A 15,101-nucleotide genomic window follows, 5' to 3' on the forward strand; every position below is an offset into this window, starting at 1 on the left:
TGGGAAGGCACTGCCTAGACAGAGATGATAGTTCCCAGCTGATCTTACAGCTTGGTATAGAGATACCAACAGTTTCCACACTGGAATGGAAGCATCAATGGCTTGCACCACTTCCAAGATAGAACCTCAATAAAAAGAGGTTGTACCTCCTCAATATGCTCTTTTCTACCTAGAATGTTGATGAGAAGAGTGACGCTGGAAGCAAATCTGCTGAAGATGGCAGAGCCACTTTCAGTTTCAGTCCCTTAATGACTAAGGAGAGCAGTGCCACCTGTCACAACACAATGAATTATTGCATGAAAGAGAGATGAACTTTCAGTCACTGAATGTTCAGGCCCTTTCTTGTTATAATGAGTAGAATTGTGTTTGCCAAAACTGCAAGAAAGTAAATAGTTGAAAGGAATTTAAGAACACTGACCACCAAACGCTTGCAAGGATGTAGAGCAACAGGATCTCTCATCATTGCTGGTGGGAATGCAAAATGGTACAGCCAGTTTGAAAAACAAATTATTATAAAGCTTAACACATTCTTATATGATCCAGCAGTTTTACTCACTGGTATTTACAAAAATGAATTGAAAACTTATTTCACACAAAAACTGGAACACAGATGATTACAGAAATTTTATTCATAATTGTCAAATTTGGAAGCAACCATATTTGCTTCCAAAATAGGAAGCAAATTTGGTAGGTGAATGGATAAATAAACCGTAGTAAATCCAATAACCTACTAAAACACATCCTGGTTGCTCCCAGTATGTACTGTAATGCATCTATTCAATGAAATATTATTCAATAATAAGAATTGAGCTATCATCTAGCTGAAAAAGAAGTCAAGAAAGCAACCCCATTTACAGTAGCTACAAAAATAAAAATAATAAAAATAAAATATTTAGAAATAAATTTAGTCAAGGAAGTGAAAGACTACAGGAAAACTACAAAACACCCATGAAAGAAATTGAAGAACACACTAACAAATGGAAAGACATTCCATGCTCATGAATCAGAAGAATTAATATTGTTAAAATGACCATACTGCCCCAAACGATCTACAGATTTAATGCAATAGCTATATACAGAATGAAACTAGACCCCTCTATCTCACCATATATAAAAATCTAATCAAGATAGATTAAAGACTTAAACAAAACTGGAACTATAAAACTACCAGAAGAAAACATTTCAGGGCATTGATCTAGCCAAATCTAGGCAAAGATTTTGTAGATAATACCTGGAAAGCACAGGCAACAAAACCAAAAATAGACAAACAGGACTATATTAAACCCGAAAGCTCCTGCAGAGCAAAGGAAACAACAGAGTGAAGGGACAACCTGTTGAATAGGAGAAAATATTTGCCAACTGTTCATCTGACAAGGGACTAATATCCAGAATATACAAAGAACTGAAACAACAGTAAAATAAAAACAAATCGCATCAAAAAGTGGGCAAAGGACATGGATATTTTTCAAAAGAAGACATAAAAATAGCCAAAAATATATTTGAAATACTCAACATTACTAATCATCAGGAAAATGCAAATCCAAATCATAATGAAATATTTTTTACCCCAGTTAAAAATACTATTATGAAAAATAAATAACATTCTGGTGAAGGTTTGAAGAAAAGGAAACTGTTATATGCTGTTGGTGGGAATGAGAATTAGTATAGTCACTGTGGAAAACAGTAGGGAAATTTCTCAAACAACTAAAACTAGAACTATATGATCCAGCAGTCTCACTCTTGAATATCCAAAGGAGAATAACATATCAGTATAGCAAAGGGATGCCTGGACTCCTATTTATTGCAGTACTATTCACAATAGCCAAGACATGGAATCAACCTAAGTTTCCACCAACAGACAAATGGATAAAAAAAGTGCTATGTATACAGAATGGAATATTATTCAGTCACAAAAAAGAATAAAATTACTATTGATGGTGGTTCATGCCTGTGATCCCAGCACTTTGCAAAACCAAGGCAGGAGGATCACTTGGGGTTGGGAATTGGAATGCAGGCTGGGCAACATAGCAAGACCTCATCTCTACTAAAATTTTTTTTAAAAATTAGCTGGGCCTGGTGACACCATCCCTGGAGTTCCAGCTACTCATGAGCTAAGGCAAGAGGAGCCCAGGAGTTCAAGTCCTTGAGTTCGAGGCTGCAGTGAGCTGTGATTGTCCCACTGCTCAATCACAGGGGTCTGGGCAAAAGTGAGAACTTGTCTAAAAAAATAAAAAGATGAAATCATATAATTTGCAGCAACATGGATGGAACTGGAGGACAGTATGTTAAGTGAAATAAGTCAGGCCAGAAAAAACATATTGCATGTTCTCATTCATATGTGGTAGCTAAAATGATTGATCTTATAGGGGTAGTAAATAGAATGATAGATAACAGAGGCTGGGAGGAGCATGTGGGTAAGGAAGGGGCATAAAAAAAGATTGGTTAGTGGGTACAAACATACAGTTAGAAGGAATGAGTTCTAAAGTTCAGAAGCAGATTAGGGTGACTATAGTTAACAATGTAATGTATATCTTTAGATAGAAGAGAGGATGTGAAATGATCCCAACACACAGAAATGATACGTATGTATGGTGATAAGACACCCCAAACACCCTAATTTGATTGTTGTATGGTCTCTGCATATAACAAAACATATATGTTCCATAAATATTTACAAACATTTATATCAATAATAAGTAAAAATAATGATTCAGAGAAACTCCCTCCACACACACACACAATGAAGAAAATGAGCTATCATGCCACAAAAGGACACGAAAGAACTAAAAATGCATATTGCTAAGCAAAAGAAGGAAAGGATACGTTACTATGGGATTCCAACTATATGGCATCTTGGAAAAGACAAAACTTATAGAGACTATTAAAAAGTCAGTGTTTGCTAGGGGTTCCAGGTGAAGGAGGAAGGAATGAATAGGTAGAGACAGTGGTTATTTAGGCAGTAAAACTATTCTGTAAGAAACTAGAGTAGTTGATATATGTCATTACACACTTGTAAAAATCCATAAAACTATACCACAAAAAGTGGATCCTAATTAAAAAAAAAAACATGAACTTTAGTTGATAAAAATGCAACAGTGATAGTTCAAGAGTTGTAAGAAATGGACCTTACTAATACAAGATGTAAATAACAGGAAAGTGCATGTGTGGTAGAAGAGCTAGGGTATGAGGGATTCTCTGTACTTTCTGCTGAATTTTCCTATAAATCTGTAACTACTCTAAAATAAGTCTATTATTTTAATTTTTTTTTTTTTTTTTTTGACACGGAGTCTCGCTCTGTCGCCCAGGCTGGAGTGCAGTGGCGAGATCTCGGCTCACTGCAAATTCCTCCTCCTGGGTTCAGGCCATTCTCCTGCCTCAGCCTCACAGGTAGCTGGGACTACAGGCGCCCGCCACCATGCCTGGCTAATTTTTTGTATTTTTAGTAGAGACCAGGTTTCACTGTGTTAGCCAGGATGGTCTCGCTCTCCTGACATCGTGATCCACCTGCCTCGGCCTCCCAAAGTGCTGGGATTACAGGTGTGAGCCACTGCGCCCAGCCAATTTCTTTTAAAATTTATGTTTGCTTTCATCTATAACCACACACACATGCACAGAGGACTGGCTGAGAAGGTGAGGAGCATAACAATGGAATTTAAATTGACTGAAAGAAGTGATGAAAATAGAACAAGGGAAACATGAAGTGAAGGAATTGAAGCATTAGTGAGACAGCAGTAAGAGTACACAATACCTTAGGTTTAGACAGGAAGATTTAGGACAGGATCTCACCGCTGGCATCTCATCCTGAGAGGTGACAGCGTGCTGGCAGCCCTTGCCAGCCCTTGCTCGCTCTCGGCACCTCCTAGGCCTTGGCGCCCACTCTGGCCACGCTTGAGGAGCCCTTCAGCCCGCCGCTGCACTGTGGGAGCACCTTTCTGGGCTGGCCAAGACCAGAGCTGGCTCCCTCAGCTTGAGGGGAGGTGTGGAGAGAGAGGCACCCGGCGGGGCTGCTTGCGGGCCAGCTAGAGTTCCGGGTGGGCGTGTCCCCGCACTCGGAGCGGCTGGCTGGCCGCAGGCCCAGGCAATGAGGGGCTTAGCACCCAGGCCAGCAGCTGCGGAGGGTGGGCCGGGTCCCCCAGCAGTGCCGACCCACTGGCGCTGTGCTCAATTTCTCGCAGGGCCTTAGCTGCCTCCTCGCGGAGGAGGGCTTGGGACCTGCAGCCCACCATGCCGGAGCCTCGCCCGCCTCGCCCTCCTCGCCCCCCTTTCCCCCCAACCCCCACCTGCATCCCCCTTTCTGTGGGCTGCTGCGCCGCCAGGAGCCTCCCCGACGAGCACCGCCCCCTGCTCCACAGTGCGGGGTCCCATGGACCACCCAAGGGCTGAGGCGTGAGGGCGCATGGCACAGGACTGTCAGGCAGCTCCACCTGCGGCCCCAGTGCGGGATCCACTGGGTGAAGCCAGATGGGCTCCTGAGTTTAGTGGGGACTTGGAGAACTTTTATGTCTAGCTAAGGGATTGTAAATACACCATTCGGCACTCTGTATCTAGCTCAAGGTTTGTAAATGCACCAGTCACCACTCTGTGTCTAGCTCAGGGTTTGTAAATGCACCAGTCAGCACTCTGTATCTAGCTAATAAAGTGGGGATGTGGAGAACTTTTGCCTCTAGCTCAGGGATTGTAAATGCACCAATCAGCACCCTGTCAAAACGGACCAATCAGCTCTCTGTAAAACAGACCAATCGACTCTCTGTAAAATAGACCAATCAGCAGGATGTGGGTGGGGCCAGATAAGAGAATAAAAGCAGGCTGCCCCAGCCAGCAGTGGCAACCCGCTGGGTACTCTTCTGCACGGTGGAAGCCTTGTTCTTTCACTCTTTGCAGTAAATCTTGCTAGTGTGCACTCTTTGGGTTCACACTGTCTTTATGAGGTGTAACACTCACCGCGAAGGTCTGCAGCTTCACTCCTGAAGCCAGCAAGACCATGAACCCACTGGGAGGAACAAACAACTCCAGATGCGCCACCTTAAGAGCTGTAACACTCACTGCAAAGATCTGTAGCTTCACTCCTGAGCCAGTGAGACCACGAACTCACCAGAACGAAGAAACTCCGAACACATCAGAATATCAGAAGGAACAAACTCTGAACACGCCACCTTTAAGAACTGTAACACTCAGCGGGAGGGTCCGCGGCTTCATTCTTGAAGTCAGTGAGACCAAGAACCCACCCATTCCAGACACAATCCTACTATTGTCCGCTCATGGAAGAGTAGCAAATTCCTAGCTACCACTAGTGATACCACTAGGCCTTCCAAGATCCCCATATTTTCCATGATTTCTTCAAGTTTAATCACTCAAGCCCTGCAACAACAGCCGAAACCATATGCAAAAGTGATTCTCACTAAAGCATTATTTGAATATATACCAATCTTGATTGTTTACTTATGTTATGGACACTTTAGCTTGATTATGTAATTTAATAATCCCTGTCTTCAAGAGAAGAGAGGCGTACAACTTGCCCAAAGTTTTCCCATGAGTTACAGAGCTTGAGTTTGAAGCCTAGTGATCTTACTCAAGGTTCTGGCCTCTGGGTGTCCATGTGTTGCCAACAGTAATGACTGAGCTTGTAGAAAAGACTCTTTTTGACGATCCAATTTCTACTTTATAACCATCCCCCTACTGGCCAAGGAACTCTGAAGTCTGATCTTAGCAATCCTTCTGTCATTTGTGCATTGTTCTTCTTGTACAAGGCTAATCACTTTAATCATTTTTCTACAAGACCCATTGTCTGGATCCACAACATTGTTGTCCGTGTTACTTTTTATATCAGTAACAGGAATATCAACTAAGCAGAGAAGTTTAACCAATAACTGCTTAAACCAAGCCTTAGTCTATAGCTTACAAACAATTCCCCTTGTAAATCATTTCCGTAGGTGGTCCCTAGTCTCTCTGCCAACTCACCAAACCTACATCAGATATACCAGATTTACTATAGTCATCACCATGCTGGAACCTGAATTATTTGGAATACATTTTAAGATATACCAGAGAAGAATTTGGAAGGAAGTAGAACCATCACTTTCACAACCATAGCTTTCATAGTTTCAAATTGTGTAGCAAAATCTACCTGAGCAATATGATTAAGCTACTAGTGAGTTTCTGAATACCACTGAAATGCTTATGAAAGACAAGTTAGGAGTGTATATTTCTTTGAATTAACCAGCCTAAAAATAAAGGAGACTTTGTTAGCTCTTGAACCAGATTTTTTGGTGCATACAGTTTGTTAGTTCCATGGGTTGCTTCATTCTTGCTCAAAGTCCTAGGTTTGGTTCTAAATGACTGGGTGTGGTTTACTTTTTTTATGATTAGTAGTTTTCTGCTAAGTTAGTTTTCAAACTTTATAGATGGTTGTTATAGTTTTATTAATACGTTTAAAAAATATTTCTTTCATTTTTTAAGAGATCAGAGTGCATAGAACAGGTAGGTTTTTTTTGTGATGTGGGTCAGCAAAACTGAGAAGATAGCACAATTTATATTTTAAAAATACTGGGCTTTTTAGCAAAAGGACTTCAAAGAAATCACACATATGATGAATTCTCAAAATCATATAAAGCTACAATTATTTAGTTGCAATCTCAGTGTCTCAAAGGAACCTAAGATCATGTAAAGAGAAAGGGAGGAAAGAAAGGAAAGAAGGGAGGAAGAAAATGAGGGAGGGACGGAGGGAAAGAATGGGTTATATAAAGGTGTATACCACCACAGGGGGAATAAGTAACACCTACTTTTAAATCAGAAATCAAATAAATGAAGTTTACGTTATTCTAAATGATTTTAATCACAAAGACAGCTTTTAATATTGGAGATTCACAGGAATAAGTATCACTGCTTCCAAAGTAGGTTGATAATAATATTCATTGATTATATTAGCCCAGTCACCATAAATGTACACTGCACTACTTCAATTATGCTGGCACCTTTTAAGTGCCTGACCAGCAAACCTCAAAGATAATATTAGTTGAAAGAAGATATGAGCTTAAAATGGTGGCCAATAAACTGGTGTCTAAGTGGAACCAGAAGTATAGTTTTAATTTAATAGAATAACCAGAACAAATAGCATCTGAAATTTCAGTAAAACACCTCATTTGGGGTAGAATTTCCTCCAGAACAAATGCTAAACAGAAGAAACCAACTTTGATGTCATTTTGCAATGGATCAAGAAAGGATAGTTTAAGCTAACTTTAAGATATGGTGTGTATATTAGTTTGCCTTCTGTATCTGCTTACTACACCTATTATGCAACTGAATGAATTATTAGCTATACACCCCTGTAGATTAAATTCTAGCACTATCTCTAAGGGATACATGGACTTAAAATGCAGAACTGGGAAGTGGATTTTGTTTTGTCTTTTGAGTATGGAGGCATCACTATCATCATTAATGATTTTATCAATGAGTAAATTAACAATATTTACAGAGACAAATGTTACTAGGGAATTTCCATTCAGAGGATAAATGGCAATTAATATATGCTATAGAGGTAAAGTGAGCTACAAAGAAACATCATAGTCATTAATCAGGTTGACTTCTTATGTCAAGTTAATTCATTCAACCACTTAGGATGGCCATTCATAAACAGAGTTATGGCCAATGAATGAGAACTTAGCAAGTAGGTGAGATCCCCAAAAATGTCTGAAAGAACAAGATGAAGATTATTTTCCCACTAAATTAAGAAAATTTTATCTTTACTCAGGGAGAAATACAAACCTATTTCTGTTTTGAAAAATGAAACTTATTATTGATGTACATACAACCGTAGGTCTTGAGTTTATTTTTAAAGTAATAAATATAATTGATTCATGTTTTTTTGCAGAATTTTCCAAAGAATAAGTTTTTTGTCTGTATTTATGCATGCATCCAAATATTGTATGTAATGTAAGTGCAATGAGTATTTAGTATTTTCTGGTTTTGCTTATTAATAATAATGGTTTCTACTCATAATTTGAAACAGCAACACTTTGAAGAATCATAATGTCATAATTTCTAGTCCAGTGCACAGATATCCTAAGAAAGCACAATCAACATACATTTCTGTAGAAATTGTGTGAAATGTGTATCTGCAGCACTGCAGAAATTGCAGAGACACAGTCTTCTGACTCCTTGCTTCACTGCCTTTAATGCAAGTCATCTACCAAAGTAATGAGGTTGACGACAGAAAACTTAATATTAATTTCATGTGGCTCACTCAAACCTTTTTCTCATAAAGAAAAGTTTTTGTTGTTTTACTTAAACTAACACCACCTCGTCAGAGATATCACTCTTTGGATTTATATACATGAAACTAGACTACTGTAGTAGGAAAAAAATTGCACTATCCAACATTAACCTTAGCCTAGAGCAAAACAATAAACCCTCTACGTGGCAAAGCAAAACTGCTTTTATGAAATGCAGCAATTGATTTCCTTTTCAACGATTGATTTTGATTATATTCCATGGTCAAGCACTTTCAATTAACTTAAACGTTACCTGCTATATGTATTCTTAGAAGAAAACTGATTCACTTCTAAAACTAAGTGATTTGGAAACTATTTCTGTAAATATATCTTGCAGTTTACTATCAGGAAAATAAAGTCCCTTTGCCTTTCATTGCTGATCATAGCCAAAACATATGATAATGATAAAAGCTACTTTAATAGCAACATAAATACACTAATTGTAATAGAAAAACATGGATGTGAAATTAATTATATTAGCAAATAGAATGGTGATCATTAAAAAGTCAGAGAACAACAGTTGCTGGAGAGGATCTGGAGAAATAGGAATGCTTTTACAATGTTGGTGGGAGTGTAAATTAGTTCAACCACTGTGGAAGACAGTGTGGCAATTCCTCAAGGATGTAGAACTAGAAATACCATTTAACCCAGCAGTCCCATTACTGGGTATATACCCAAGTATTATAAATCATTCTATAAAGACACATGCACATGTATGTTTATTGCAGCACTATTCACAGTAGCAAAGACTTGGAACCAACCCAAATGTCCATCAATAATAGACTGGATAAAGAAAATGTGGTACATATACACCATGGAATACTGTGCAGCCATAAAAAAGGATGACTTCATGTCCTTTGCAGGGACATGGATGAAGCTGGGAACCATCATTCTCAGCAAATTATCAGAAGAACAGAAAACCAAACATCGAATGTTCTCACTCATAAGCAGGAGTTGAACAATTAGATCACATGGACATATGGAGCATCACACACCAGGGCCTGTCAGGGGGTGGGGGGCTAGGGGAGGGATAACATTAGGAGAAATAACTAATGTAGGTGACGGGTTGATGGGTGCAGCAAACCACCGTGCCACGTGAATACCTATGTAACGAAACTGCACGTTGGGCACATGTACCCCGGAACTTAAAGTATCAAAAAAAGTTGTATTTCTGTCCTTGATTCTTCCATTGTCTTCCAACTGCCTTTTGTTCATGTCAAACTTAATTTTTCCTCAGAAGTTTCTTGTGTGAGAGGAGCAATGGGAGCTGCAACATGCTTAAAGAAATTCCATTTTCCACTCCTAATATACCAGTTTTACATCTTGTCTGTTAAAGCTTCAGACTGGGCAAGACTCTTAATGAATTGTTTCCCCTCTATAAGGCAGTATCTGCTATGCTGACACTTCAGAAAATAGCTTCTGGTACACTAGCGTGTCTTTAACCCTGAACTCAAAAAATAAACTTTTAATCTGAAAATGACCTACTTCCCTGGGGACGAGTGGTCCTTTACGAGCCACTGAACAGTTCCCTAGGCCTGTGCTTGAACCTCTGCAACTGTTGTGCCCTCTCTTACCTGTCACTCATTTGCTTAGAAAAAATATTGAGAATAAAATTAGTTTTTAGAAATTCTTCCTAGTAATTTAATATTGTAAAAGTGTTATTATTCTTGCCCTCTAATATCGTTCAACATAGTGCCATTTCCTAAGTTACTGCAGTTCATTAGCTGAATAAAAGCAGCTCTGCTGATATAAACTTTTTAAGATAAGTTCACCTTTCTCGAGGAGCAAATGAAAAGGGCAAAGCATGACAATTTCTCATTTTATAACGGGAAATTTATTCAAGACTTTTTTTCCCCATTTATCACTGAAGACACGTTACCATTAAATGCCTTCATTTGCACATAAGTAGCCTACAAACCTTTTTTTAAAATTCCCCAGGTATTTACGGTGTGTTTCTCTCTAGCTATTTTATGTTTCATTTTTACTCTCTTTACCTATTAAGCAGTCTGACTCAGAACCTGCATTGAGTTTGTCAGTAATGACAAAAGAGCTGGTAAAGAATGGTTTTCATTAAGTCCTGCACATGTAAGCAAAATAAAAATGAGAAAATAAATGTTATTGAAAGAAAACTATGTATTTTTCCTCCCTGATAATCTACATGCTGAGTAATTGAACAATCATTTTTTATGACAATGTTGACAGAAAATCAGAAATTAAAAATTATGGGAAAGAGAAATGAAATATTCTGTCTTTGGTAGAAAACAGCTTATTCATTTTCCTTACAACTTAAAATCCTATCATCTAAAAAGTTCAGAAGCCTAGGTACACATGCCCCATGACATTGAATGCCTTCTCCTTTCATGTACGTAGAAGTAGTGGGGTTTATTCCTAGAATTAAAGGAAAATTGTCATGATATTTTCATTATGTTAATAATTGCTATCTTTGTAGTTGTCCATAGAGGCCTAGAACAGAAATCTATTTCTTTTTAGATGTATTTCACTTAATAGACTAAATCTTTCAATTTTACCATTCAGTTTCCCAAGATGAAATATGTGTACCAATGATTGTGCAATATAAAGATAGTGGCTCCGATCTGAAAATGTAAAATCTAGTTCAGGGCTCTTTGACCTTGAATGAGACTAATAACGTTTTGTGTTACCATCTTCTGAAATGTTCTGTACAAAAATAGATATTATTATATATTTATCTATAAAGTTAATGAATTGAAGTAAATAATTTGTGAGGTTATTTCAATCTCTAATTCTATGAACATTTGCTCAAATATAAATGGTACTGTTTCCATGATTTTAACTAATGCCAAACATGAGCATCCACAAGACCAACTACCTTATACAAATCACTGAATAGATGATATATTCCATATCACAGAGAATAGTCGGGGTATTAATATTCAATGAGAGTACAGCATATGATTTGAATTTCTTCTTGATTATAAGAAGATAAAGGTTATTTTCATTGGTCATCAGAAAGATAATTTTCCCTAGATTTTCAATAAGGGCATGAATTTTACCCATGGTTTGGCCTATAGGTCAACTCTCAAAAGGTAATGAGTACAAAAATTCATTTTCAAAGAGAAGATCTTTAAATTCATAGTTGTACAAAATTAAGTTTTTCTTATTGATTTTTTTCTATATTTCTAAGTTAAACCTGGCACCATTTCATCAGTGGTCTGCAAACTTTTTAAAACTGTAAAAGCCTTTTTATTAAAAAGAAAGAAACTCAAGTTGTATAAAAGAATGGTAACCAAATGTGTGTGAGACAGACCACATATGTCCCAGACAAATTTGCAGTCCGTAATCTTTTCCAAAGTTAATGTATATGTAAACGGGTCAGTGATGCTTAAAAGAGGATCTTCGTATGGAAAAAAAATCTTTCATAGTGCTTTGACTATATTCTCCGTCTCTATGAAAGATGGAAGATGCACTTCTCATCACATCACATTAATGTTAGCTATAAATGCTTCAGGGAAACTATTTAGACATCTTGGTCGGCGTTCTCTGAAATTGTGAGGGCTGTATGAACTAATGCCTGACTTTTATCTGAGAAAACTAAAAAAGTTAAAAAAAATTGCATCTGACCCTCAAACAAGAGAATCTAGAGAGCAATACATAATTTGACCAATGCCTTTCTTTAGTGATAAAACCTGAAGTATGTAATTTGCAACAGGACTCATTCACTGTTGCCTTGGTATCAACTATGAGTTAGTCCAAAGGAGGTGTGTGAGTTTCCTGTGAAAAAAATGAAGACTATAGGAAAAGTAAGATAACAAAAGACCTCAGTAGAAACACCTAGATGCCTATTATCAAATACCAAGATCTGAGAAATTAACCAAAAGATAACACCCAAAATAGAGTCAAATATAGAACCAGCCTCTTAGTCAATGCCCCCTATAAGGAACCTATGAAGAACATATGAAAATACCTCAGGAGAGTCAGGTTTAGTATTAATCAGAGACAATTCAGGAACTTCAACTTTAACCACCTTTAAAACCAAATTCAGTGGTTTCATTAATATCTTGATTTTCATATTCTAAAAATTGATTTTGAAACTATGTTTACAACTTAAAATGATATTAGGGCTGACATATATTATCTAGAGGAGAGCAGAAAAGTCATGAGATCAGCTAGAGTTGCCATCTAGGGGCAAAGAAAGGAGATTATTCCACTGAACACAAATACAAAAAGGAATATATACAGGAAAAAATGAAAAACACCATAAACAAGTCCTGATTTATTTGGTCTCCCCAAATATTGTTAAGAACATACTTAGCAAGTATTTGAATGAAATTAACAAGAAATGAAGATTTGTTGTATAGTGTTTAATTGCATGTATATATTTTTAAATTTTCCCCAAGAAATCATCAGTTGCTTAGATTGTCAGTAATTATAATCAAATTAGAGAAATTAAACCAATGACATAATAAAAAGGCTTTGCACCTGACTTCTCATTCAATAAGCGGTATTGTATTTTAATTGATTTTAAGTAATGAAGTCTGAGGTGTATTTGTACAAAATGAAGTATTTTATATTAAACCAAATTATTGCCATTATTTTTTCTCTTTAAATTCAAAAATTAATCTGATTTCTATATTATTTTCTGAAAAGGAGTTGTAAATGGAACAAAGAAAAAAATCAAGAGAAGAAAAACAAGATAAAAGCTCAACCAGATGGTTTTGTAGTTTGTCTAATGACGATTTCATTGAAAATATTAGTTATTTACCGCTTTGAATAAACAAGATCTAATTAAGAAAAGATTAAGTTTCAGCAGCCTACAATGATGGAACTGGAGGTCAAAATTACACTAATTACTTATAAGTGAACTTAGGCTCTTTAGATGTTATCTAGTTTGTAAGCTTAAGGGAGATGAAGTGAAGACTGGTGAAATGTTAGCAACTGCATACATGTTACCAAAAGCAGCTATCAACATTGAGTTAGCCCCATTTACTAAACTTCCATGAGGAATACACGTGCAAATGCACAAAGGTACATATGAATGCATATACACATAGATACATGTTCTGGAAGAGAGACTCTCCTGGAACAATATTTATTCAGGGAAGGGGCTGCTCCAGTATTCCAATATTTCAGGTTCAGCAGGAGCACTTTATTTCTTCGTTTAATGTTTCCCTGTGTTTATTTCAATTCCATATTTATTTGAAGGAAGCAATATCTATTTGGCTTAAATTCACTTACAATTAATCAAATGTTATTTTAAATATTTTTCTAGGTATTTAAAGATGTAAGAAACTGAAAGTTTTCTCTGTGTTTACTACTTTTTTTATAATTGAAAATTACACTTTGGTATGAAAAAGCAAACTTGAATGTCAAAAGATTTGCATTTTGGTTTAGACTAACCAATAAGGCAGTTCAAACAGAACATCTATTTTCTAGGGCATTATTGCAGTAAAAGAATTTATTCTCTATTAAGTTAACTAAGGATAATGTGTACTTCAAAAATGTTGGAACAGATATTGAGACTATAAATTTAATGGCTTACCAAAGATGCTATAATCTAGCTGGTAACATGCATTCTAAATTGGTACAATATTTGGGTACTTTGCACACTGATGAGCTTGCAGCCCCTGTGGAGGCATTGCAATCTGTTGTGCAACACTGAGTTGGTATTTGCAAGGGAGTTTTTTTCCTCTCTTTTAAAAAATGTCATTTTATAAACCCAAGGAGCCCTGAATCCAAACAGCAAATACATAAAAATAATGATTCTGTTTACAATTTTTAGCCATGAATTTCTAAATAAAATTCAAATGCATCTGCTTTCTAAAGGATATGAAGGTGTTTCTATTATTTTATGCTTATTAAGTTGCAATAGTGATCATCAAATGTTACAGGGAAGGAGCATAACTATGATAAGTTATTAAGTAATTATTTCATTATTTCATTTTTTCTGCTACAGAATATATTTAATACAAATTTTCCTGCCACAAATTTATTCCATCTTTCAGAATGTGTGAACTCTGAGGTCACAGACTGGTACCCTATATGCAAAATTAATTCCCAGAGACAATTTTGGTGGCCTCCGTGGTAGGATAAAATAGTTGATGTGTTACCAACATTAAAAAAATTGTGATATTTTGCAAAAAAATTAGATTTTCAAACTTTTTGAAAAATTGAGAGATCTGGCAATATGTAGGTTTGCATTGTCTTAGGACAATAAACAGAAACTGAGAGTGACTCCCCCTTTATAAAGTCATTCACTCTCCACCGCATTAGAGTCACCAACATTCCCTATTGTCTTGCAAATTTAAAGGTGAATGTAAATTACAGACCTTCGGCATTACTTTTTATTATCTTTTTTGTTGTTGTTTTTCACCTTAGAAACCTCTTTCTTTACTCATTTCTTTTACTACCTACTCCTTATGAGGGGTATTTAAGACTTGCTTTATCTATTCAATCTCTTCCCATAAAATCTATCCAACCTTCTATGACCACTTAATATTTTCACTGCTCATTCATAAAATCTTTACATTGGCTGGCCTGCACTATCATACATCTTATAATCTCTCCCCGAATGGACTGTAAGCGTTAGGAGAAGTGAAATCATGCTTTATCAGGTATTTGCATAACTTTCAAAGTTTGTTCAAAATATACTTGATTCCTAATAAATGTTTGATGATTATATTATTGGAGGTCCTGCTGGTAGTGAAAGTTGAATTCTGCTTCAGCCACTGTCTACCAATTTTCTCACAGGCTTGAGGTGATATGAATGTCAACACTAAACAGAAATATGGGTACTTCGGAAAAGTAACAAGTAGGGTGGAGTAATGCTCATTTAATAATACAAAATTTACTGAAACT

This window comes from Gorilla gorilla, chromosome 4 (genome assembly GCF_029281585.2).
Source record: "Gorilla gorilla gorilla isolate KB3781 chromosome 4, NHGRI_mGorGor1-v2.1_pri, whole genome shotgun sequence".
Taxonomy (NCBI): domain Eukaryota; kingdom Metazoa; phylum Chordata; class Mammalia; order Primates; family Hominidae; genus Gorilla; species Gorilla gorilla.